The sequence below is a fragment of the Hevea brasiliensis genome, chromosome 1 (genome assembly GCF_030052815.1).
Source record: "Hevea brasiliensis isolate MT/VB/25A 57/8 chromosome 1, ASM3005281v1, whole genome shotgun sequence".
Classification (NCBI taxonomy): domain Eukaryota; kingdom Viridiplantae; phylum Streptophyta; class Magnoliopsida; order Malpighiales; family Euphorbiaceae; genus Hevea; species Hevea brasiliensis.
In genome coordinates this window covers 70833924-70861750 of record NC_079493.1, presented here as the reverse complement: position 1 = coordinate 70861750, position 27827 = coordinate 70833924, and positions in this window count along the sequence as shown.

Below are 27827 nucleotides of genomic sequence, written 5' to 3'. Positions count from 1 at the left end.
TTTTGTGTGCTAGATTGGTCTAGCTTAAAGTCATATTTCTCTTGGATTTTAGCTTCTGGTCAAAGAAGCAAAATTGTAGCTCTATGTCTTATTGCACGCGGGGCAAAATTTCAGGTCATTTCAAGTTGTATAGACCAAGATATGGTCAATTTACTAAAGCTGGATAGATTGCACCTTTAGTGCAAAATTTGGTCAATTTTAGGTCACTTTTGGTTCTGCAGTTTTTGTACCCGACTTGTGCAAGCCATTTGACTTGGTTCTGGCCATTTCTGGGCTTTGGTGTCTTCATAAGAATTGTAGATCTATGTCTAAAGCAACCATGGTAAAAATTTTAGGTCAATTGGACCTGTTTTGAGTGAGTTATGGTCATCCAAAGGACTACTATTCATATGGTCAAAAATCTGGGTTGCAAGGTTGCTAATCCGGATTTGGTCATTTTTATGGTCAGTTTCTAGGCAGAATTTTGGCAACATTTCTACACGAAAGTTGGCCTATTTAGTGTCTAGTTTCACCCCCCATTGGCCTCATACCAATTGGGTTCATAGTTTGGCACTTATGGCCTAATTTAGGTACTGCCTTCAATACACAACCTGCACAAAGCACATACACTTTCAAATTGATATTCCTTCTCCTCCTTATTACTTCAATATTTAATCAATAACACTTCCATATATATATTGTACACAATTCCAGCAACAATTTTGGGCAGAATATTCAAGTGCTCAATGCACACAATTCACCATCAAGTTCAACATTCACTTCTACCAAAATTCAACATATCTCAATGTCAATATTACACATACACTTCAACATAATCATACTTCAATATCACTTACACTTGCTGCCCACAATTTAACATTAGCATATTTTATTAATAACTATATGTTCACACACAAATTCATGCTATTAGGGGCTGCCAAACATGGCAGTTTGCTCAAGGCATTAAGGTTCCATTTCACACCCTTAATTCAAACACTACATGCACATACTTAGATACAAACTTACTACAACTTTCATTTGAATTAATAAACCTTCATTTCAATTCATCAAAAGTTAAAATAACTCAAGCTCAACAAAGGTTCATGGCTGCTAAAAATGGACAAGTCCATTTCTCACTATTTCTTTCATTTCTCTTCACCAAAATACTCACCTCAACCTAAACACAAGGTTTACTAAAGCAAGGGAGAGATTTTGGACACTTACCACTTTTGAAGCTTATCAAAACTTCACCAAATCTTGCTTTTCTTGTTGCCAATATCTTCCCCAAGGTGAGTATGCAAGCTTTAATGAAGGAAAGAAGTGGAAAGGAAGGCTAGAACATGCTTGCATAGAGGTAGAGCAAGGTGCGGCAATGGAGTTCTCCCATGGTGCAAATTCGGCTGGTTTGAGGAAGGTTGAAGATGAAGTGGTTTCTGCCAACTAATGGCTTAGATAAATGTCCCAAGGCTTGAGTTAGTGGAGCACTAACTCTAAATTAATTGTTTAATTAGTTAAACTTTCATTATTTGCACCTTTAGCTCAATTCTTTCACTATTTACATAATGTATCACCATTTAATTTTTCATGACATTATTGTTAGAAGTATGCCCTAGAGCATATCATTTGGTATGTATCTTGTACATATTTTTATTAATAAAAGGCATTTCCACTTTTCCATTTACATAATATATTTATGTGTAATAGAAAAGGTCCATTGATATTTTGTTAGAAATATTATTCTTAAGTTGTTAAGAATATGAGTGACAATATTTCTAGTACAAAGTATCATAAATAGGTTCACAATCGAGGATACTTCATAATAAGGACATGACTTATCCAGAAAGATTGTATTCATATTTGTTCCCAAGTTATTTATATGAGATATAAATAAGATGGAATGGTGAGTCTCATGCCATATAACAAATATGATAGGCACTTATAAATGATAAGTAAGCCGAACCAGTGACACTTATGACAAGCACATGGAGTTTACTCTTGTCAATGTTTCGTCATAAATCATATCAGTGCATATAATCTTTAGACCTGATATAGCACAGTTATCTTGTATATAGGTAGTTTGAGTTTGATACTGCTTTCATACTTGTACTGTGTATGGGTATATGGGCATGTGTTGGCTCCTACTAGTTATATATGGAGGTAGGTGTTGATCAAGATGGAATCTGTTCCTCTAAGTAAATAGAGATAAAATCCTATGTTCATTTAATTGTTATTGATGTTTCAAGTTCCTGGCCAGGACAGATAGATTTATTCAGAAAAGAGTTTCTGATGAGAAAATCTTTTTAATCAAGAATTGAAATTAAAAGAGAACATAATATTCATAGCAAATGGAGTTTGACATAAACCATAATTTCAACTTGAGTTGGGATTTTGTAACAGAGAGATTCTAGTGCATGGTAACATATGATTATAGATTCATTGAAGGTAAACCTTATTACCAATTGGGTGGCCATGGCATGCTATGCTAGGTGTTAACCGTGGTCTATGAGGTTCATAAAATGATTTAGAGAAATCATTTATGGTAAGAAAGAGTTCTGATGATATTAAGAGTTGATATCATGTCTCATTGCCAATTAGTGATGAGCCTAGGAAGTCACACACATACACAAGTTATCACCTATTTAAATATGATTTAATTAACTAATTAAATTGTTCAATTGATTAATTAAATAGGTTTGGTTTTCAATTAAATTGCAAAGTCCCTAGCATGACTTGAAACCAAATCTAGATTATTAGATGTGTAGTATAAATTAAATTTATATTTAAAGTGTTTAAATATGAATTTAATTAATGAGAAATTAATTAATAGAGATTAATGAATGAATTTATATTTGATATAAATTAATTAGAAGAAGAAAAATAATTATTTTGGGTTAAGAACTCAAAATTAAGACACATAGGCATTTTGGTCATTTCACAGTGTGACACGTGGCACCATGAGATGGTGACACATGGCACATAAGCTTGCCAAATTTTTTTTTTAATCATGTAAGATGATTAAAATCAAGATTAAATATAGGTTTGACACTTGGCACAATGTGATTGAGTCACTTAAACCTACAGCTAATCAAAGGGTGACATGTGGCTAGGGTTTAATGTGTTAACCTAGCTATTTAAGTGTGATTATGAAAAGAAAAAATAACCAGCAGCCACTCCTCTCTTTTTTCATGCCACTTTGAGGCTTTTTATCTATTCTTCTTCATCTCTCATCAATTCAAAGAGATTAGCCATCAATCTCTTGAATTAAGAACGCTAGAAATTGTTTCTTGTGTCCTGTTTACATCTCTAATCTCTTAAAAGGCAGAACTTGAATTTCTAATTAATAGAAAAGGCTTTAGAAGCTGTTCAAGGGCTGTCATAAGTGTTCTTGGTGTGGACAAGCTAGAGGGACAACATCTGGTGTCCTGAAGATGAATCTCAAAGGCGCAGACACGTTGCAGTGCATCAAGAGGTTAGTGTAATCGTTCTTGATTTAATATGGGGTTCTAAAATTAGTCTGATTAATTTTAAAATCTTAAATGGAAAATACAGATCTAAAAACATATTAAAAGAGTTTTAATTTGTTGTTTATCATTGAAATCAAATAGATAAAAATAAATCTTGCATGATGCATGTGACCCTAGGTGAAAATTTTTGAATTCAATGGTATAAACTTGTGTTTTTCACGCTTCCGTTCCTTCAATTGGTATGAGAGCCACTATATTTGCCATTTAGATTGTTGATTATATGATTTAATTGTGTGTTTGATCATGAGATCAAAAGATCATTGCAAAGCAAGGTGGCAGCATATTTGAAAAAAACACCATCAATGGTGCGCATGGTTTGGCTACCATGGGTGGTTCAAGGTTTGGCTTTTAATTATGCAATTGTTGTATGATTTAAGGCCTATTCTTTGACTAATTAAAGTGTTTAATTAGTAATTTTAATCACACAATTAAATTATGATTCAAATCAGAATTTTAAAAATTGTTTGAATGTAATTCAAATCTGAATTTTAAAAGTTGTTTGAATGTGATTCAAATCTGAATTTTTAAAGTTGTTTGAATCATATTTAAATCTGATTTTTTAAAATTGATTGAATAAAATTTAGATCTGATTTTTTAAAAAATGTTTGAATGTGATTCAAATCTGATTTTTAAAAAAATGTTTGAATGTGATTCAAATCTGATTTTTTTAAAAAAAGTTTGAATGTGATTCAAATCTGAATTTTTAAATTTATTTGAATCATATTCAAATCTGGATTTTTAAGTTGAATATGAGATATTCAATTTAATTTAAGTATGTATGTTTTATTTAATTGTTAAATAGTGATATGCATGATGGATGATCATGGACTATAAAAGACCAATGTGATTGGATTTATTTCTTTTATGTTTCTTTGGGATTGTAAATTAATTAATTTATTTTAATTTATTTTGGGCATGTATTATTAAGTTTGTAATAATTTTTGGGTTGTAATTTCATTTATTTAAGTTCTTGTAAATTCGCCTTGGTATGCCAAGGATTACTATGTAATATTGGATTGCAAGAAGTTCAAGGAGGTCAAGAGCATTGGTGAGACCAGTGGGAGGAATTCAAGATAAAGTGTTGATTATGTACTCCTTCAGCAACTCTTGTAAAATGAATGAATGAAATGCACCTAGGAATGCCCTGATTCAATTCTTGGTGGCTCAGAATTGAATCCTTTAGAAAGTCCATTATTACCATATTTATTGCTTATCCATGAATGCATGAGATGTATGGGAATGTATGCTATTATATGATATATGCATGCTAATTGGATAATGTGGAAAGTGAGACCTTAATAGTAATTAGAATGACCATAAAATCTTCCAAACAAATGATTAAGTTGGAAATGCTATAATTAAAGTAATTAAAACATAGGCCCTCCATTGGGGCAATTATTTTAAGAAATTTTAAATAGTTGCATAAGATGCAATTAATTTAAGAGATTTTCTTAAGAATAATTGTTAAGCATGAGATGTTGTAAATATGTAAATGGTTTGGTGGCCAATATTGGATGTACCTGAGGACATTAAAATTATTTGCATAATTACTGGCTCAATGGGATCAACTTAACTAATGCAAGATAAGTCAATAATGGATATACCTGAGATTTTGAGCATTAGGGGCTAGGTAAAGGATTGAACCTCACATGAGATGTGATGGGCAAGGAGTTGCTCACTTATAGTTTATTGTAATTCCAATAATGGATGTACCTGAGGATGATCAATAGAATTATAAGAGTTCAATCACCCACTAGAAATCCATCCAACTAGGATTTCCGTTTTCTACTTTGGAAGTGTAGAATTCGCTAAGTTAGTGGGAAGGCCAATTTGATTAAAAGACCATAATCATTTTGGTTAATTACATGATACATTTACTAATTAATCTAGTTATTTTCTATAGTTAATTTTCTGATAAAAATGAGCACAAAACAACCACCACCATCCAATATCCTTGCAAGCATACTTGATCACAATAGGTTGACAAGACCTAATCTGTCTGATTGGCTAAGAAATTTGAAACTTGTCCTGAACCTTGAACATATAGGATATGTTCTAGATTCAAATGTTCCTGGTCCCTTACCTCCAGAGGCCACACAAGAGGAACATGAAACTTTGGACAAGTGGAAGGAGCATGATATGAGAGCTAAGTGTTACATGCTTGCTTCCATGAGTAATGACTTACAGAAGCAACATGAGAACATGCAGAGTGCGAATGAGATCCTCCTTCACCTATAAGAGTTGTATGGTGAGCACAGCAGGAATGCTAGGTATGAGATATCTAGACAGCTATTCCGTATGAGGATGTCTGAGAGACAGAATGTTGGGGATCATGTCCACAAGATGATTCAACTGATTGAGCAGTTGGAACATCTTGACTTCAACATGGATTTCCAACTACAAACGGATTTGATCCTTCAGTCCCTTCCTGAGTCTTTTGGGAATTTTGTGACAAATTTCCATATGACTAAATAGGAATGCACCTTAGCTGGTTTACTCAACATGCTAGTTATTGCCCAAAAGAATATGCCGGGCAATAAAGGAAAAGAGGTAGCTTTGATTACATCTTCTTCTGCTGGAAAGTCCAACAAGAAGAAGTGCAATAAGAAAAAGACACCTCAGATTCCTGGTCCTTTCAAGAAAATAGCTAAACAGAAAAGGAAGACTAAAGCTGATGGAGGCAAAGGAAAGTGTTTCCACTGCCAAAAGGATAGGCACTGGAAAAGGAATTGCCCAGAGTATCTTGCTTCTCTGAAGGACAAGAAGGATACACCTTCGGAAGGTATGTCCATATCTTGTTATTTAGATTCTGATGATACTCATAGTTCATCTACAGCTTGGGTTTTAGATACTGGTGCCAGTTCTCACATTTCTAATGATATGCAGGAACTAGCAAATAGTAGCAACTTACGTTCTCAAGATATTAGAGTCCGGATTGGCAATGGCTCAACTGTTGAAGCTTTAGCCATAGGATCTAAATCCTTTTACATGTTTGAACATGTTTTGTGTTTAGATAATATTTTATATGTACCTGATGCTTTTAAGAACATCATTTCTATATCTAGTTTGACTAGAAATGGCTATGAATTTCAGTTCACAGATGATGTTTGTAATATTTATTTTGGAAATAAATAAGTTGGTTCGGGTTATATGAATGATGGTCTTTATTATTTGGATAATAATGACAAACACAAATTGAATGCAAGTGATTTAAAAGAATGTAATGCCATGGTGAAAACCAACTCAAGTTCAAAATATATTTGGCACTTAAGGTTATGTCATGTTGTAGAAGATAGGATTCCAAAACTGGAGAAAATGGGGATTCTATCCTCATTGGGCTCTGAGCCTGCTCCAACTTGTGAATCTTGCCTTCAAGGCAAAATGACTAGATCATCCTTTGTTGGACAAGGGCAAAGAGCTGAAAATATTTTGGAGCTAATACATAGTGATGTATGCGGTCCATTTAAAGAAATGGCTAGAGGGGGCTTTCATTATTTTATTACCTTTACTGATGATAAATCAAGATTTGGGTATTTGTATTTGATGAAATACAAACATGAATCCTTTAAAAAGTTTAAAGAATTTAAATCTGAAGTAGAAAATCAAACAGGAAAGAGTATTAAAGCTCTTCGATCAGATCGTGGAGGTGAATATTTGAGTACTGAATTTGATGAATACTTGAGAGAGCATGGCATTGTTTCTCAGCTGACTCCTCCAGGAACGCCACAGCTGAATGGTGTGTCTGAAAGGAGAAATCATACCCTATTGGATATGGTACGTAGTATGATGAGCTATACTGATATGCCAAACTTCTTTTGGGGATTTGTATTAGAATCAGCTTTGTATATTATGAATAGGATTCCATCAAAATCAGTTTCTTCCACACCTTACAAGATATGGCATGGAAGAAAACCAAGTCTTAAGCATGTTAAGATTTGGGGTTATCCAGCTTATATCAAAAAGCTGAACACTGATAAATTAGAGACCAGATCAGAAAAAGGTTGATTTGTTGGATATCCAAAAGATAGTTTTGGATATTATTTTTATTTGCTTACTTCACAAAAGGTTGTGATAAGTAGAGATGCCACATTTCTTGAACAACAGTTTGTTCAAGAAGGAGGCAAAGGAAGGCAAATAGAATTAGAATTGGAGAATTCTTACCAACCAACAGATCAGATGGATATAGATCCATCTAGTCAACCTATACCCGTTGATGAAACATCTACAGCTGTTCCTCATAGAACACCCAGGGTATCTCACCCACCAGTGAGATATGGTTTTCTTCATGAAGTAGAACAAGAGTTGTCTACTCATGAAGAAGTGGATCATGGAGATGATCCACTTACCTATGAAGAAGCTATATCAGATATAGACTCTTCAAAATGGATTGATGCTATGAAATCCGAGATTGATTCCATGTATAAGAATCAAGTTTGGGATCTTGTTAACCCACCTGAAGGTATTATACCTATAGGGAACAAATGGGTTTTCAAGAAGAAAATTGGTTTTGATGGAAAGGTAGAGACCTATAAGGCAAGGCTAGTAGCGAAAGGCTTTCGCCAAAGGCAAGGAGTTGACTATGAGGAGACTTTCTCCCCTATTGCCATGCTTAAATCAATTAGGATTTTATTAGCAATAGCTGCATACTATGATTATGAGATTTGGCAGATGGATGTCAAAATAACTTTTCTCAATGGATACATTGAAGAAAACATTTTCATGGAACAACCTAGGGGTTTTGAATCCCAAGATGGTTCCAAGGTATGCAAGCTAAAGTGATCCATTTATGGGTTGAAACAAGCTTCGAGCAGTTGGAATATCCATTTTGATGAAGCCATTAAATCCTTTGGTTTTATCAAAAATGAGGATGAGCCATATGTATATAAGAAGGTTAGTGACAGTGCTATCACTTTCCTTGTCTTATATGTGGATGACATACTGTTGATGGGTAATAACACAGGTATGTTGACAACTATAAAGGTATGGTTGTCAAATACATTCTCCATGAAAGACTTAGGGGAGGCAACTTATATTCTTGGGATTCGCATCTATAGAGATAGAGCAAAAAGAATAATTGGTTTATCCCAAAGTCTATACTTGGAAAAGGTGTTAAAGAGGTTTAACATGCTTGATTCCAAGAGAGGATTGTTACCAGTGAGACACGGTATCCACCTTTATAAAGAGATGTCTCCAAAGACACCTGAAGAAAGAGATAAGATGGCTAGGATTCCATAAGCTTCGGATATTGGAAGTTTAATGTATGCAATGTTGTGTACTAGGCCAGATATCGCATATGCTGTTAGTTTGACTAGCAGGTATCAATCCAATCCAGGTTTGGAACATTGGATAGCTGTCAAGAATATCATTAAGTACTTGAAAAGAACTAAGGATTTATTCTTGATTTATGGAGGTGGAGACTTGCAATTGGATGGTTATACTGATTCTGATTTCCAATTAGATATCGATGATAGAAAGTCTACCTCTGGATATGTGTTCATTTATAATGGAGGTGCAGTCAGTTGGAAGAGTTCGAAATAGAGCACGACTGCAGATTCCACTACAGGTCGAGTATATTCTCGCATCGATGTCGCAAAGGAATCTGTTTGGATAAAGAAGTTCGTGACAGAACTTACAGTAGTTCCTTCCATTGAGTCAGCAGTTCCACTACACTTTGACAACAATGGAGCAGTCATTCAGGCTAAGGAAACAATGTCTCACCAGAAATCCAAACACATAGAAAGGCGCTACCACATTATCAGAGAAATAGTTGGGCGAGGCGATGTAGCCATGCAGAAAATAGCATCAGCTGAAAATCCAGCTAATCCATTCACTAAGCCTATGTCACAGACTCAATTAGACCAACATCTTGAGAAGATAGGTCTAAGATATTATAATGAATGGCTCTAGTGCTAGTGGGAGATTGTTAGTAGTATGCCCTAGAGCATATCATTTAGTATGTATCTTGTACATATTTTTATTAATAAAAGGCATTTCCACTTTTCCGTTTACATAATATATTTATATGTAATAGAAAAGGTCCATTGATATTTTATTAGAAATATTATTCTTAAGTTGTTAAGAATATGAGTGACAATATTTCTAGCACAAAGTATCATAAATAGGTTCACAATCGAGGATACTTCATAATAAGGACATGACTTATCCAGAAAGATTGTATTCATGTTTGTTACCAAGTTATTTATATGAGATATAAATAAGATGGAATGGTGAGTCTCATGCCATATGACAAACATGATAGGCACTTATAAATGATAAGTAGGCTGAACCAGTGACACTTATGACAAGCACATGGAGTTTACTCTTGTCAATGTTTTTTCATAAATCATATCAGTGCATATAATCTTTAGACCTGAGATAGCACAGTTATCTTGTATATAGGTAGTCTGAGTTTGATACTGCTTTCATACTTGTACCGTGTATGGGTATATGGGCATCTGTTGGCTCCTACTAGTTATATATGAAGGTAGGTGTTGATCAAGATGGAATCTGTTCCTCTAAGTAAATAGAGATAAAATCCTATGTTCATTTAATTGTTCTTGATGTTTTAAGTTCCTGGCCAGGACAGATAGATTTATTCAGAAAAGAGTTTTTGATGAGAAAATCTTTTTGATCAAGAACTGGAATTAAAAGAGAACATAATATTCATAGCAAATGGAGTTTAACATAAACCATAACTCCAGCTTGAGTTGGGATTTTGTAACAGAGAGATTCTAGTGTATGGTAACATATGATTATAGGTTCATTTAAGGTAAACCTTATTACTAATTGGGTGTCCATGGCATGCTATGCTAGGTGTTAACCATGGTCTGTGAGGTTCATAAAATGATTTAGAGAAATCATTTATGGTAAGAAAGAGTTCTGATGATATTAAGAGTTGATATCATGTCTCATTCCCAATTAGTGATGAACCTAGTAAGTCACACACATACACAAGTTATCACCTATTTAAATATAATTTAATTAATTAATTAAAGAGTTTAATTGATTAATTAAATAGGTTTGGTTTGCAATTAAATTGCAAAGTCCCTAGCATGACTTGAAACCAAATCTAGATTATTGGATATATAGTATAAGTTAGATTTATATTTAAATATGAATTTAATTAATGAGAAATTAATTAATAGAGATTAATTAGTTAATTTATATTTGATATAAATTAGAAGAAGAAAAATAATTATTTTAGGTTAAGAACTCAAAATTAAGACACAGGGGCATTTTGGTCATTTCACAGTATGACACGTGGCACCATGAGATGGTGACACATGAGATTACACATAAGCTTGCCAAATATTTTTTTAATCATGAAAGATGATTAAAATCAAGATTAAATATAGGTTTGACACTTGGCACAATGTGATTGGGTCACTTAAACCTAGAGCTAATCAAAGGGTGACATGTGGCAAGGGTTTAATGTGTTAACCTAGCTATATAAGTGTTGTTATGAAAAAGAAAAACAACCAGCAGCCACTCCTCTCCTTTTTCATGCCATTTTGAGGCTCTCCATCTATTCTTTTTCATCTCTCATCAATTCAAAGAGATTAGCCATCAATCTCTTGAATTAAGAACACTAGAAATTGTTTCTAGTGTCCTGTTTACATCTCTAATCTCTTAAAAGGCAGAACTTGAATTTCTAATTAATAGAAAAAGCTTTAGAAGCTGTTCAAGGGCTGCCATAGGTGTTCTTGGTGTGGACAAGCTAGAGGGACAACATTTGGTGTCCTGAAGAAAAATCTCAAAGGCACAGACTCGCTGCAGTGCATCAAGAGGTTAGTGTAATCGTTCTTGATTTAATCTAGGGTTCTAAAATTAATCTGATTAATTTTAAAATCTTAAAAGGAAAATATAGATCCATAAACATATTAAAAGAGTTTTAATATGTTGTTCATCATTGAAATCAAATAGATAAAAATAAATCTTGCATGATGCATGTGACCCTAGGTGAAAATTTTTGAATTCAATGGTATAAACTTGTATTTTTCACGCTTCCGTTCCTTCAACTGCACCCTTTAACTGATCAAATAAGTCATCTATGCGAGGTAGTGGATATCTATTCTTTATGGTCATCTTATTCAATTACCTATAGTCGATACACAGACAGAGAGTACCATCTTTCTTCTTAACAAACAACACTGGTGCTCACTAAGGTGACATGCTAGGGTGGATGCGGATAAAACCCTTGTCAAGCAATTCTTGAAACTGTACCTTCAACTCCTTTAACTCAGCAGGTGCCATTATGTATGGATAATGAAAATTGGTTTCACACCAAGCATAACCTCTATTTCAAACTACACCTCTCTTTGCGGAAGTAATCCTGGCAATTCTTGTAACACTCCTATGTTCGGTAGTGCGTTCTACTGTTCCGGTGACCAGTGTTGTCCGGACAGCTAGGATGCCTAAAACTACACTTCGATATGAGTGAGGAGACATAAAATAATGAAATACAAGAAAAGAAAACACAAGAAAAACAAAGGAAAAATAGTAGTAAAGAAATGCAACCAAGTTAAGCGAGCTGAGAACCCTAGCAATGGGTGACCGCACCGGGAAGTCACGGCGTGGACCGTTGACTAGCCCTGGACCGCGGAGAACCCTGGAAAATATTTTTAGGACTTAAATAGACACCTATTGAAGTATAAATACCATAAGAAATATTAAATAAAAAATTAAATAGTTAGTACAAAGAAAAGTGAGAAATTGAAAAACGGACAAAACTCGGTATTGCTGAAAAGTTGGGAATACAACCCGAACAGGGGCATTGTGGTCATTTGACACCTCGAGTTGACTTTTGACCTCAATGTCCATTAGAAATAAGTGGTATTAAATTTTGAAAATGGCATGAAAAATGAAATTCCATGTGTAGAATAATTAAGAGAAACTAAGTGGAAAAATATGGGAATAATTAAAAGTTTAATTATAATATTATTTATTTAAGTTAAGTGGAGCATTAGTGGACAATTAGTGGACTGATTTAAGGCCATTAGTGGACAAAGAGGGCAGCACTAACATCTTCTTCTTCATTTTTCATCTTAGCCGAATTCCAATTCTCCTAAATTCTCCCATTGTCCACCATGGCGACACCTTGCATGCAAGCTCCACTCCTAATGATCAAGCCACAATTTCTCCAATTGTTCTTCATTAAAAGTATTATACATATCATGGGCAGTAGATAGGCAACAAGAAATGAATGTTTTTGTGGAGTTTTGAAGAATTTCCAAAGTGGTAAGTTTGTGTTTTTTATTATTGTTTAATTAAAGTTTGTAAGGATGTTATGGGTGTTAGATTTATGGAGAGATTTTTGAGGTTTGATGTTGAATGGGGAAGTGTACTTTTGGTAGCCATGGAAACACCTTGAAGACAGTTTATTTTTGCTTGTAAATGGTGAATTAAAGGATTGATTAAATGTATATTGTGTAGGAAATTATTGGGGTGATTATACGTAGTATATGTAAATGTGTATTGAAATTTGAAGCTTGGAAATTAATGGAATGTAAATGTATCATTGCAGCAGTTTGTTGACTCTTGAAGAATGCTGGAATTCATGCTTGGTTTATGGTATATTAATGTTGACTTATGTTGGATGTTATGGCAGTTTGAGTATATATATATGATGGTGTGAGGTTGGACATGTAAAAGTGTTATGGTTAGGTGGTTGAATTGTTGTAAATTGAGTTTGACAAATTTTGCACTTTATGGTGTATGTTGAATGTAATTGTAAGCTGCCAAAATGACCTATAATATGTTGTGAATTATGTTTAGGTTATGGTACAACCAGAATTGGCTTGAATGTTGAGTTTGGTGAGTGTTAAAAGTGATCCTTGATGTGTATGAAAGAAATGCAATAAGGCAATTTGAGTTTTAGGCCTAGAACTTTAAGTGTGTGGCTCCAATTGGAATGAGACCAATTGGAGGTGAGATTAGACACAAAATGTGCCAACTTTCATGAAGGAAGCATATCAAAATTCTGCTTGCAAGGTAGCTTGAAAAATGACCAAATCCGGATTAAGTGCAAATAAGGCAAGAAAATTGACAATTTGGGCAGCAGTTAGTGTTTAGGCCATTACTCACTCAAAACAGGTTCAATTGACCTGAACTTTTGACCATGAATAGTTAAGACCCATATCTACAAGTCCTATTAAGACACTAAAGCCCATAAATTACCATAAGCAAGTCAAACAGCTTGCTTAATTTCGGGTCCAAAAACTGGGCGAACCAAAATTGACCTAAAATGACCTAAAGTGACCAATTTTGATGCAATTTGATCAGCAATAGTAAAATGACCATAACTTGGTCTACATAACTCAGAATGACCTGAAATTTTGCCCCGCGTGCAATAAGACAGATCTACAAGTTTGTAGTTTTGACCGAAACCCGAAAACCAAGGAAACTAGGTCGTCTGGCTAGGTCAAACTAGTATCTCGGAATCCAGCAAATTGCAAGAAAACGCAATATACATGGAAATGAATTTGGTAACATGTACTAACCCTAAAAGATTATCGAATGTGACATATTAGTAACATTAAAACCTAAATTACCTAGCATGCACTGAGGGTCGACATATTAGGTTGATTAAGCAAATAATAGCATTCCATGAATTACTTATCAAGCATTATCGTTAGAGACAGTTTAATTAAGTACTGAAACACTTCAAATTGTGTTTCTCAGTTAGCAAAGACTCAGGAAAAGGGAAGAAAATACTGAGTCAAGGCCACGAGACAGTTATCAGAGGTTTGTGCACAATAGTTATTTCTTTTGAATTTTTCAATTGAAATAAATTATGATTATTTGTATGTTATTGTTTTAAATTGTGTTTGTGCGCAATAGTTATTTCTTTTGAATTTTTCAATGGAAATAAATTATGATTATTTGTATGTTATTGTTTTGAATTGTGTTTGTGCACAATAGTTATTTCTTTTGAATTTTTTCAATTGAAATAAATTATGATTATTTGTATGTTATTGTTTTAAATTGTGTTTGTGCACAATAGTTATTCTTTTGAATTTTTCAATTGAAATAAATTATGATTATTCGTATGTTATTGTTTTAAATTGTGTTTGTGCACAATAGTTATTTCTTTTGAATTTTTCAATTGAAATAAATTATGATTATTTGTATGTTATTGTTTTAAATTGTGTTTGTGCACAATATTTATTTCTTTTGAATTTTTCAATTGAAATAAATTATGATTATTTATGTGTTATTGTTTTAAATTGTGTTTGTGTACAATAGCTAATTCTTTTGAATTTTTCAATTGAAATAAATTATGACTATTTGTATATTATTGTTTTGAATTATGGAAATGTATGTGAATGGATACTTATTGCTTGAAAAGCATTGTAAATGGTTTGAAACTGTGGAGAAATTGATTTAGTGTGATTTGTGAAAGTTGAAGTTAATTATGAATTGTGTTGCCATCTTGTGAATGAAATTACGACTTTGGAAATTTTGAGATAAAATGTGTTTAGTGTTATCAGAGCAAAGTAGGGACGGCGATACGTAATGCCTACGATTCTTGGGAACTCTCACGAGTGAACTCAGGAGCTTGCAGGGATGGCGATACGTAACGCCTACAAGTGCTCTGATAAGTACACTATATTCCCCTCTTTGACTTGCCAGTCTGAGGTGAGTATGGATGAGTACTCATTATTCAGCTAGCTTCCTCCCTCATTGATTTCGATTATTGGGGTGAGTGTGTCTTGTTGTGGTGTACAACACGGCATGTGCGAAAAAAATTGTGTCATGGCGTAAATTGTGATATTGATTGGCAACACTGTATTGTTCAGTTATTTGATCCAATTGTGTTATTGATGGGAAAAACTGTGTTATTCAGTTATTTGATCAAATTATGTTATTGATTGGCAAAACTGTGTTATTCATTTATTTGATCAATTTTGTGTTATATGAACTTTGTAAATTGTGAAATGGAATTGTGAATTATTTGATTTGTGAATTGTTAATAAAAGGTTTATATATCGCATTTCGAATTGTTATTGTGCACCACTGAGTAAATTTTGCTCGGCGATAACTTTTCAGTGCTGTCGCAGGTAGACAGACTGACAAGGCAGCAGATTAGGCTGTTAGTACTACACTGAGAGATCATCGAGTATATTGAGTATACCACATTTTGCATTTTGTATTGTAATGTATGTTCACTGTATGTATATATTGTTCTTGGTTTTGAGCAGTTGTAAATTAAAATTGTACATTGAAGTTGTAAAGTAAATTATAAGTTATTTTGACTTGTAAAAATTGTATTATATTTCTTGTATCTCAATCTTTGAAAAATTATTGTGGATTTGTGTTGAATTATGTAACACCCCTATGTTCGGTAATGCGTTCTACTGTTCCGGTGACCAGTGTTATCTGGACAGCTAGGATGCCTAGAACTACACTTCGATATGAGTGAGGAGACATAAAATAATGAAATACAATAGAAGAAAACACAAGAAAAACAAAGGAAAAAATAATAGCAAAGAAATGTAACCAAGTTAAGTGAGCCGAGAACCCTCGCGATGGGTGACCGCACCGGGAAGTCACGGCGTGGACCGTTGACTAGCCCTGGACTGCGAGGAATCCTGAAAAATATTTTTAGGACTTAAATAGACCCCTATTGAAGTATAAATATCATTAGAAATATCAAAGAAAAATTAAATAATTAGTACAAAGAAAAGTGAGAAATCGAATAATGGACAAAACCCGGTGTTACCGAAAAATCGGGAATGCAACCCGTACAGGGGCATTGTGGTCATTTGACATTCCGAATTGTCTTTTGACCTAAATGTCCATTAAAAATACATGGTATTACACTTGGAAAATATAATGAAAGATTAAATTTGGGGTACCTAATATAAATAGCCAAAAGTGGAGTGTAAATGGAGTAATTAACACATTTAACATATAATATTAATTAAATAAAGTTAGTAGAGAGTTAGTGGGAATTATCTACACCTAAGTGGACCACTAACTCACCTTTGGGCAGCAGATTGAAGTTCATCTCCAAGCTCCCAATTTCAGCCGAAAATGGTGAAAAGAAGATCCACCATTGTTGTCCACTTGAAAGCTTCATGCATGCTTGATTTAAGCTTCATTCTTGGCACATTTCTTCACTAAAAGTAACCACCACACCTTGGACAGCATTTAGGGAGTGAGAAAGGTAAGTTTTGATGAGTTTTTAAGAAGCTTCAAAAATAGGTAAGTTGTGTTTTTGAATGTTGCTTTGTTAAAGTTTGTAAGCATGTTATGGGTGTTTGATTTATGAACAAATTTTTAAGTTTTGATGTTGAATGGGAATGTGTACTTTTGGCAGCCATGGAAGCACCTTGAAGGCAGTTTATTTGTGCTTGTAAATGGTGAATTAAATGATTGATTAAATGTATATTGTGTAGGAAATTGTTTGGGTGATGTATAAATTAGTATATGTAAATGTAAAATGAGATTTAAAGCTTGGAAAGTAATGGAATGTAAGTGTACCATTGTGGCAGTTTGCTAACTCTTGAGGAATGCTGGAATTCATGCTTGGTTTATGGAATATTGATGTTAAAATGTGTTGGTTGTTATGGCAGTTTGAGTGTATGTATGGTGGTGTGAAGTGGGACATGTAAATGAGTATGAATTGGTGATTGAATTGTTGTAAATTGAGTTGGACAAATTCTGCACTTGTTGGTGCACATTGAATGTAATTGCAAGCTCCCAAAATGACCTATAATATGTTATAAATTATGTTTAGGTTATGGTACAACCAGAATTGGTTTGAATGTTAAGTTTGGTGAGTGTTAAAAGTGATGCTTGATGTGTATGCAAGAATTTCAATAAGGCAGTTTGTGTTTTAGGCCTATAACTTTAATTGTGTGGCTCCAATTGGTATGAGACCAATTGGAGGTGAAACTAGGCACAAAATGTGCCAACTTTCATGAAGGAAGCTTGCCAAAATTCTGCTTGCAAGGTAGCTTGAAAAATGACCAAATCTGGATTAAGTGCAAGTAAGGCCTGAAAATTGACCATTTGGGCAGCAGTTAGTGTTTAGGCCATAACTCATTCAAAACAGGTCCAATTGACCTGAAATTTTAACCATGAATAGTTAAGACCCATATATACAAGTCTTATGAGGACACCAAAGCCCAGAAATGACCATAAGCAAGTCAAACAGCTTGCACAAGTTCGGGTCCAAAAACTAGCCGAACCTAAAATGACCTAAAATGACCTAAAGTGACCAATTTTAGTGCAAGTTGACCAGCAATAGTAAAATGACCATAACTTGGTCTACATAACTCAGAATGACCTAAAATTTTGCCTCACGTTCCATAAGACATAGATCTACAAGTTTGTAGTTTAGACCAAAACCCAAAAACAGAGGGAACTACGTCGTCCGGCTAGGTTAAACTAGTATCCCGGAATCCAACAAATTGCAAGAAAATGCAAGATACATGGAAATGAATTTGGTAACATGTACCAACCCTAAAAGACTATTGAATGTGACATATTAGTAACATTAAAACCTAATTTACCTAGAATGTATTGAGAGTCAACATATTAGGTTGACTAAGCAAATAATAGAAATTCAGTGAATTACTTATCAAGCATTATCGTTAGAGACAGTTTAAATGAGTACTGAAACACTTCAAATTGTGTTTCTCAGTTAGCAAAGACTCAGGGAAGGGAAAGGAAACACTGTGTCAGAGTCAAGAGACAGTTATCAGAGGTTTGTGCACAGCTAGTTTTTAACTGATTTTGTTTTGAATATTTCATATGATTAAATGACATATTTTTCTTATGTATTGTGTTTAACAAGCATTGGATTTAATTCAATGATTATTGAAATTGTTATAGTATGTATGAATTTAGCTTTGTGAAATGGTATTTCCACAAGTATTAAGCATTGTTATGGATTAAATATATTATGTTTTGGAAAATTGTGATAGAACATGTTTTGAATTATGATGGTAATTTTCATGGAAAAATGCAAATTTATGATTTGAATTGTGATGAGCATAAAAATTATTGGATATTGGAATTGACTTTGAATCGAATTATATTGTGATTTATCCTCACTGAAAGGATTGTGATATTGTTTTATATCTCACTATAGATGCTTGACTAGGTTATTACCCTTCTCTCTCATTTGTTGAGAAGACAATGGAGTTAGTTGTGTTTTGATTACCATGGTACGTGCACAGGCTTAGATTTTCCTCTGATTTGAGGTTAGATCTAAGTTTATTTTATCGTTATGGCCCATGCGGAAGATTCATTATTGTGATGGTACTGTGCACGATGATTCGGCCTCCTCGACCATAGGGAGTTAGAATATGATTCGACCTCCCCAACCATAGGGAGTTAGAATCTGTAACACCCTCCCCGTAGCAACTCCGTACATTCTACTGTTCCGGTGACCGGTGTCGGTCCGGACAGCTAGAACGTCCGCAAAAATATTTAAACTAAAGTCAAGAACCATAATTAACTCAAATATTAATAAGAAAAATTTAGTAAAAATTTTAGAAATAAAATACAACCAAGTCAAATGAGCCGGTGCCCAAGCGATGGGTAACCAGAGGTAAGTTGCGGTTCTCGCAACGAGGAGCCCTAGACCCAGGAAAAAATTCATAAAATAATTATTGGGACTCCAGAGAAGGGTCATTGAGGTTCCTATGGCATTAGAATGCCAAGAAAATACCTAAAAAATTTTTTCAATCGGTACAGACAATTTTGACTCGTTAAGCCAAACGGAGGGCATTTTGGTCATTTCGCCTTCAGAGGTGATTTTTGGCTGACTTGTCCAGTTAAGTAAATAATTAATATGACATAAAATATGAATAAATATTACTAAAAATTAAATTGAAAAGAAGTAGAGAAGAAAAGAAAAGAAAATGAGAAAAAAGGCTTATTTATGACATAAGGTGATGTCATTTAAAAGCATCCACCAATGACAATTAAACAACCAATTTACTAACTAATAAAAAGAGATAAACAAGGCCAAAGGAATTAAAATACCAGCTGCCTTCTTCTTCTTCAAAACGTTTTAAACCTCTCCCTCTTCTCCCTCCATTGATGTTTAACCAAAAAGCTTCATTTCTCCCTTGTTTCCATTAACAAACCCTAAACCTCTTTCATTAAAACTTGTCCACTCATCTTGGGAGAGTGTTTGGCAGCCTAGAAAAGGAAGGAAAGTGAAGTTTTAGCTTGAAGAAATCTGCCCTACAAGAGGTTAAAGTGAGGTTAGTGCTATCCTTTCACTCTCACTCCTTTAATCCTTGTTAAAGCATCATTTTAAGTTAAGAAATTGTAAGAGTTTGAAGTAAGTTATATGTGTTAGGGCATCTTTAATTTTTGGCAACCCTAAGGAAGGATTAGGTTGATTGTTTTAATGAATTTAGAATGGATAGAAATGATGTTTAAGGTATGAATATGCATGGATGTTGAATTAGTGTGCTAATTGAGGTTTATGGATAATTTAAATTGGACATTAGGGTTTTGAGAAGTGAAACTTGGATTTAGCTTATGGAATTGTGAAAGAACATTATAAGAGTCAATTAGTGACCATTTTAGGTATGTTGACCATGAATTGGACTGAAAAATAGTATAGCCAAGTGAATGTGTAGGCTGCCTTGTTAGTGCAGCAGAGTGACTGAAAATTCAGTCCACTTGGACTGCCATAACTTGGGCTGTGTTAGTCCAATTGATGTTTGGCCAATTGGACATGAAACTAGGCTTATAATGGCACATTTTTGCTGAAGAAACCATGCCCAAAAGACCAAAGCAAGAGGACCAAAACTTGGCCCCAATCCGGACACCCTGCAACAGCCCCTGCAGAAATGACCAAATGAACAGTAACTGTTCATTTGGCCATAACTCACTGTAGATTTGGTCAATTGACCTGAAATTTTTACAGCAACAAGTTAAGACATAGACAAACAACTTTCATGAAGAAACATACCCCAAATTATGACCAGAACCTAACCCAAATGGCAGTCACAGTTACTGTTCAAACCTGCAACTCTGCAGATTTTGATTTGAGTAGTAATGTTTGGATGGCTCTAACTCTCTCTAAAAAACTCGGATTTAGGCGATTCTTGAACCGATGGAAACCTAAGGCATAGTAGAACATTTCATATGAAGAAAGTTAGACCAAATTATGAACTTAACTTGATCAAATTACTGACCAAAGTTGGACCAAAAATCTGCCAGACCTAAAATCTCAGCATGAACAGTGCACGTGAACAGTAAACTTATTTTGGCCATAACTTGAGCTACAAAACTCCAAATGGAGTGATTCAAAAAAGGAAATTCAACTAGATAAAATAAGGAACAACTTTCATGTTTACCATTTCCTCAAATTCCCAATGTAAAAATAACAAATTGAACAGAAAAAATGAAGCATGAAAACCGAAAATTTTGCTCAATTAGCATTAAGCTTAAAAATGGTATTGGCAACCAATACCAACAATTTTGAAATACAAAATGTGGTATGTTTGAGGTGTTAAGACCAATACACCTATTTTCTATCCAAAAGTCAACATTTTTGTTGACCAATGAGGTGAATAGTGACACCAAAACTAAAAATTGGCAATTTTGCCAAAATAACCTAAGCTTTGAGAAAGTGACCAAAACTAACAAGTTTTGAATACAAAATGTGGTATGTTGGGAGTATTAAAACCAATGTACCTATTGTTTATGCAAAAGTCAATATTTTAGTTGACTAATGAAGTGAATAGTGACATGAAAACTTGAAATAAGCTTGGAAATGGATTTGGTAATTGATTCCAACAAGTTTTAAATGCAAAATGTGAGATCTTGGTGTAATTAGAATTAATATATCCATTAAGTATAAAAAGGTCAACATTTTGGTTGACTAGTATGGTGAATAGTAATCACAATGATTAGTGAATTAAGATGAAGACCTGGAACAAATTCTAAGCTTAAATGCTTAGAATTGTATGACAAATATGGACTATGCATCCTAGTCAAAATTGTTAAAAAGAAATTTAGGCCATAAATTTGAAATCCATGAAATATTCATGGATTACTTGAAACATGAAAAATAAGTCACCTAATTGATGTGAATAGATAGTTAGGGCATATATGCCCATCACAAATGGAATTCATAAAATATTAGAAACTCAACTTGAAATATAAAATTTGTAATTACATAAGTAGATTCTTGAATGTATAAATGAGAAAGGAAAAATGTTTTGAATACAATGGTACATGTGAACAATTGTTTAGAATTGCGATCAATATGAATAACATAATGAATGGATAAATAAACCATATTAATGTATGAATGAGACATTAGTTCTCATTATTGTAAAGAGGAGAAGTATTTTGAGTACAATGGTATAAAAGAATAATTGATGTGAATTGTGATCATATAAATGATCAAATGAATGTATGAATTATGATTGAAATTTATCATGAAAAAAATGAAGTCATAAAGCACAATATATTAACATTTTAAAATATCAAATGCCCTAGTATACCTAACATGATTGGTTTGGATAGTTTGGCATGCCAATAGGGTATTGTTTTAGCAGTACTGCGAAAGGCTTTATGCCTGTATTCATGGCTTTATGCCCGTATTCATGGCTTTTATGCCCGTATGCATGGCTTTTATGCCCGATTATGTGATATCATGGCTTTTTAGCCATACTGACTGCATACATGGTTGACGTTCTGCGTCCCATGGTATGACGGCCCGAGGCACCGCGGTGTCCAGTGCCAACGACCCGTTATCCAGTCCAGTCGTCTAGTATAGGTTACTTGGGTAGTCAATTAATGAATTATTCAATTCAGGCAGCTAAGTTAAGTTAAGTATAATGAAAATCCGGTACAATTAAATTAAGTATTGAATGAATAAGCAAAAGAGATTAGCAAAAGAAACATAACAAAAATATAAATTGCAGAACCGTACAGAGTTGAAATACAATACAGATAGAATAAATTATATACCTGCTAGTATTACTGAAAAGTTATAAACTAAGCACTTCCAAAGAGGAACAAACTAGTATATAAGATCGTTGATACTAGAAATACCATACCAAATTAAATTGATTCTTGAGTATCTGAATTATCATTTATTTCTTTCTTTACTTGTATATATTATTTCTGGTTATATTATTGCACCACTAAGCAGAAATGCTTAGCGCGATGGAATTGCTTCCTCGCGCAGTATCAAGGTAAAACCAAGAAATCCAACCGAGATTTTTGGAGTCCAGATCTGCAGAAGTGTCAGAAGAGTTCAAGATTATCACCTCCTCAGCAATGCATATAGATAGGGCTCATTTTATACATGTTATGTATATTGTTCATTCCTAGCACATTGTAAATTATTTGTATATCTTGTACAAAATAAACTCATGTAATTAACCTATGAATTATGGAAGCTATTCAAAGTAAGTATTTTAGTATGTGAATTGAATTTGAGTTATAATGAGATTATACTTGTGAATATTGAGATACATTATGTTTGAAATTTTTTGAGACTATTAAGTTTGAGAAATTGAGTATATATTGAAATTGTCTTTGGCAGGTTCAGAAGAACTGTTAGTCCAAATTACAGCCAACACTTTGTCGGATTATCGTTAAAATTTTTGAAATTTCCAATTTAGTTAGTTTTTGATAATAGTAAAAATAGCCTAAATCTTCAATAAAGTTTTTGAATAAATAAATCAAGGACTGTAATGAAATCAGATAAAATAGAGTGCTCTGGCACACTGAGTGGCATAACTTGCTCGGCTACACTGTAGTCGGGTAAGGGGTGTCACATTTAGTGGTATCAGAGCACGGTTTAGGCGTTTCTGGACCTAGATAGATTGCATATCATGCATTGCATTAATAAGAGTCTAGGTGACACTATTGTAGATCTGTATTTCCTATTTATTTTAGATTAAGGTATGGAATAAGAGAGTGAAGAGACAATGAGATAGCGAATGGAGATGAGAAGGAGACTGTAATTAAGATGAAAAAGGATGAGTACATAATTGTTTGAGGATGAGATTGAGACTAAGGAGAAAGTGAAGTAGGATAACACGGAAAGGTGAAGAAATAAAGAGGTAGTAGCTCCTCGGCTATTTACACTGGGTAAATTTCGAGGACGAAATTTAAATTAGAGGGGAAGAATTGTAACACCCTCCCCGTAGCAACTCCGTACATTCTACTGTTCCGGTGACCGGTGTCGGTCCGGACAGCTAGAACGTCCGCAAAAATATTTAAACTAAAGTCAGGAACCATAATTAACTCAAATATTAATAAGAAAAATTTAGTAAAAATTTTAGAAATAAAATACAACCAAGTCAAATGAGCCGGTGCCCAAGCGATGGGTAACCAGAGGTAAGTTGCGGTTCTCGTAACGAGGAGCCCTAGACCCAGGAAAAAATTCATAAAATAATTATTGGGACTCCAGAGAAGGGTCATTGAGGTTCCTATGGCATTAGAATGCCAAGAAAATACCTAGAAAAATTTTTCAATCGGTACAGACAATTTTCACCCGTTAAGCCAAACGGAGGGCATTTTGGTCATTTCGCCTTCAGAGGTGATTTTTGGCCGACTTTTCCAGTTAAGTAAATAATTAATATGACATAAAATATGAATAAATATTACTAAAAATTAAATTGAAAAGAAGTAGAGAAGAAAAGAAAAGAAAATGAGAAAAAAAGGCTTATTTATGACATAAGGTGATGTCATTTAAAAGCATCCATCAATGACAATTAAACAACCAATTTACTAACTAATAAAAAGAGATAAACAAGGCCAAAGGAATTAAAATACCAGCTGCCTTCTTCTTCTTCAAAACGTTTTAAACCTCTCCCTCTTCTCCCTCCATTGATGTTTAACCAAAAAGCTTCATTTCTCCCTTGTTTCCACTAACAAACCCTAAACCTCTTTCATTAAAACTTGTCCACTCATCTTGGGAGAGTGTTTGGCAGCCTAGAAAAGGAAGGAAAGTGAAGTTTTAGCTTGAAGAAATCTGCCCTTCAAGAGGTTAAAGTGAGGTTAGTGCTATCCTTTCACTCTCACTCCTTTAATCCTTGTTAAAGCATCATTTTAAGTTAAGAAATTGTAAGAGTTTGAAGTAAGTTATATGTGTTAGGGCATCTTTAATTTTTGGCAGCCCTAAGGAAGGATGAGGTTGATTGTTTTAATGAATTTAGAATGGATAGAAATGATGTTTAAGGTATGAATATGCATGGATGTTGAATTAGTGTGCTAATTGAGGTTTATGGATAATTTAAATTGGACATTAGGGTTTTGAGAAGTGACACTTGGATTTAGCTTATGGAATTGTGAAAGAACATTATAAGGGTCAATTAGTGACCATTTTAGGTATGTTGACCATGAATTGGACTGAAAAATAGTATAGCCAAGTGAATGTGTAGGCTGCCTTGTTAGTGCAGCAGAGTGACTGAAAATTCAGTCCACTTGGACTGCCATAACTTGGGCTGTGTTAGTCCAATTGATGTTTGGCCAATTGGACATGAAACTAGGCTTATAATGGCACATTTTTGCTGAAGAAACCATGCCCAAAAGACCAAAGCAAGAGGACCAAAACTTGGCCCCAATCCGGACACCCTGCAACAGCCCCTGCAGAAATGACCAAATGAACAGTAACTGTTCATTTGGCCATAACTCACTGTAGATTTGGTCAATTGACCTGAACTTTTTACAGCAACAAGTTAAGACATAGACAAACAACTTTCATGAAGAAACCTACCCCAAATTATGACCAGAACCTAACCCAAATAGCAGTCACAGTTACTGTTCAAACCTGTAACTCTGCAGATTTTGATTTGAGCAGTAATGTTTGGATGGCTATAACTCTCTCTAGAAAACTCGGATTTAGGCGATTCTTGAACCGATGGAAACCTAAGGTATAGTAGAACATTTCATATGAAGAAAGTTAGACCAAATTATGAACTTAACTTGATCAAATTACTGACCAAATTTGGACCAAAAATCTGCCAGACCTAAAATCTCAGCATGAACAGTGCACGTGAACAGTAAACTTATTTTGGCCATAACTTGAGCTACAAAACTCCAAATGGAGTGATTCAAAAAAGGAAATTCAACTAGACAAAATAAGGAACAACTTTCATGTTTACCATTTCCTCAAATTCCCACTGTAAAAATAACAAATGGAATAGTAAAGATGAAGCATGAAAACCGAAAATTTTGCTCAATTAGCATTAAGCTTAAAAATGGTATTGGCAACCAATACCAACAAGTTTGAAATACAAAATGTGGTATGTTTGAGGTGTTAAGACCAATACACCTATTTTCTATCCAAAAGTCAACATTTTTGTTGACCAATGAGGTGAATAGTGACACCGAAACCAAAAATTGGCAATTTTGCCAAAATGACCTAAGCTTTAAGAAAGTGACCAAAACTAACAAGTTTTGAATACAAAATGTGGTATGTTGGGAGTATTAAAACCAATGTACCTATTGTTTATGCAAAAGTCAACATTTTAGTTGACTAATGAAGTGAATAGTGACATGAAAACTTGAAATAAGCTTGGAAATGGATTTGGTAATTGATTCCAACAAGTTTTAAATGCAAAATATGGGATCTTGGTGTAATTAGAATTAATATATCCATTAAGTATAAAAAGGTCAACATTTTGGTTGACTAGTATGGTGAATAGTAATCACAATGATTAGTGAATTAAGATGAAGACCTAGAACCAATTCTAAGCTTAAATGCTTAGAATTGTATGACAAATATGGACTATGCATCCTAGTCAAAATTGTTAAAATGAAATTTAGGCCATAAATTTGAAATCCATGAAATATTCATGGATTACTTGAAATATGAAAAATAAGTCACCTAATTGATGTGAATAGATAGTTAGGGCATATATGCCCATCACAAATGGAATTCATAAAATATTAGAAACTCAACTTGAAATATAAAATTTGTAATTACATAAGTAGATTCTTGAATGTATAAATGAGAAAGGAAAAATGTTTTGAATACAATGGTACATGTGAACAATTGTTTAGAATTGCGATCAATATGAATAACATAATGAATGGATAAATAAACCATATTAATGTATGAATGAGACATTAGTTCTCATTATTGTAAAGAGGAGAAGTATTTTGAGTACAATGGTATAAAATAATAATTGATGTGAATTGTGATCATATAAATGATCAAATGAATGTATGAATTATGATTGAAATTTATCATGAAAAAAATGAAGTCATAAAGCACAATATATTAACATTTTAAAATATCAAATGCCCTAGTATACCTAACAAGATTGGTTTGGATAGTTTGGCATGCCAATAGGGTATTGTTTTAGCAGTACTGCGAAAGGCTTTATGCCTGTATTCATGGCTTTATGCCCGTATTTATGGCTTTTATGCCCGTATGCATGGCTTTTATGCCCGATTATGTGATATCATGGCTTTTTAGCCATACTGACTGCATACATGGTTGACGTTCTGCGTCCCATGGTATGACGGCCCGAGGCACCATGGTGTCGGTGCCAACGACCCGTTATCGATCTAGTCGTCTAGTATAGGTTACTTGGGCGATCAATTAAAGTATTATTCAATTCAGACTAAGTTAAGTTAAGTATAATGAAAATCGGTACAATTAAATTAAGTATTGAATGAATAAGCAAAAGAGATTAGCAAAAGAAACATAACAAAAATATAAATTGCGTAACCGCATGACTTGAAATACAATACGATAGAATAAATTATATACCGCTAGTATTATCGAAAAGTTATAAACTAAGCACTTCCAAAGAGGAACAAACTAGTATATAAGATCGTTGATACTAGAAATACCATGCCAAATTAAATTGATTCTTGAGTATCTGAATTATCATTTATTTCTTTCTTTACTTGTATATATTATTTCTGGTTATATTATTGCACCACTAAGCAGAAATGCTTAGCGCGATGGAATTGCTTCCTCGCGCAGTATCAAGGTAAAACCAGAGATCGTCGATCGAGATTTTTGGAGTCGGATCTGCGAAGTGTCGAAGAGTTCAAGATTGTCACCTCCTCAGCAATGCATGTAGATAGGGCTCATTTTATACATGTTATGTATATTGTTCATTCCTAGCACATTGTAAATTATTTGTATATCTTGTACAAAATAAACTCATGTAATTAACCTATGAATTATGGAAGCTATTCAAAGTAAGTATTTTAGTATGTGAATTGAATTTGAGTTATAATGAGATTGTACTTGTGAATATTGAGATACATTATGTTTGAAAATTTTTGAGACTATTAAGTTTGAGAAATTGAGTATATATTGAAATTGTCTTTGGCAGGTTCAGAAGAACTGTTAGTCCAAATTAC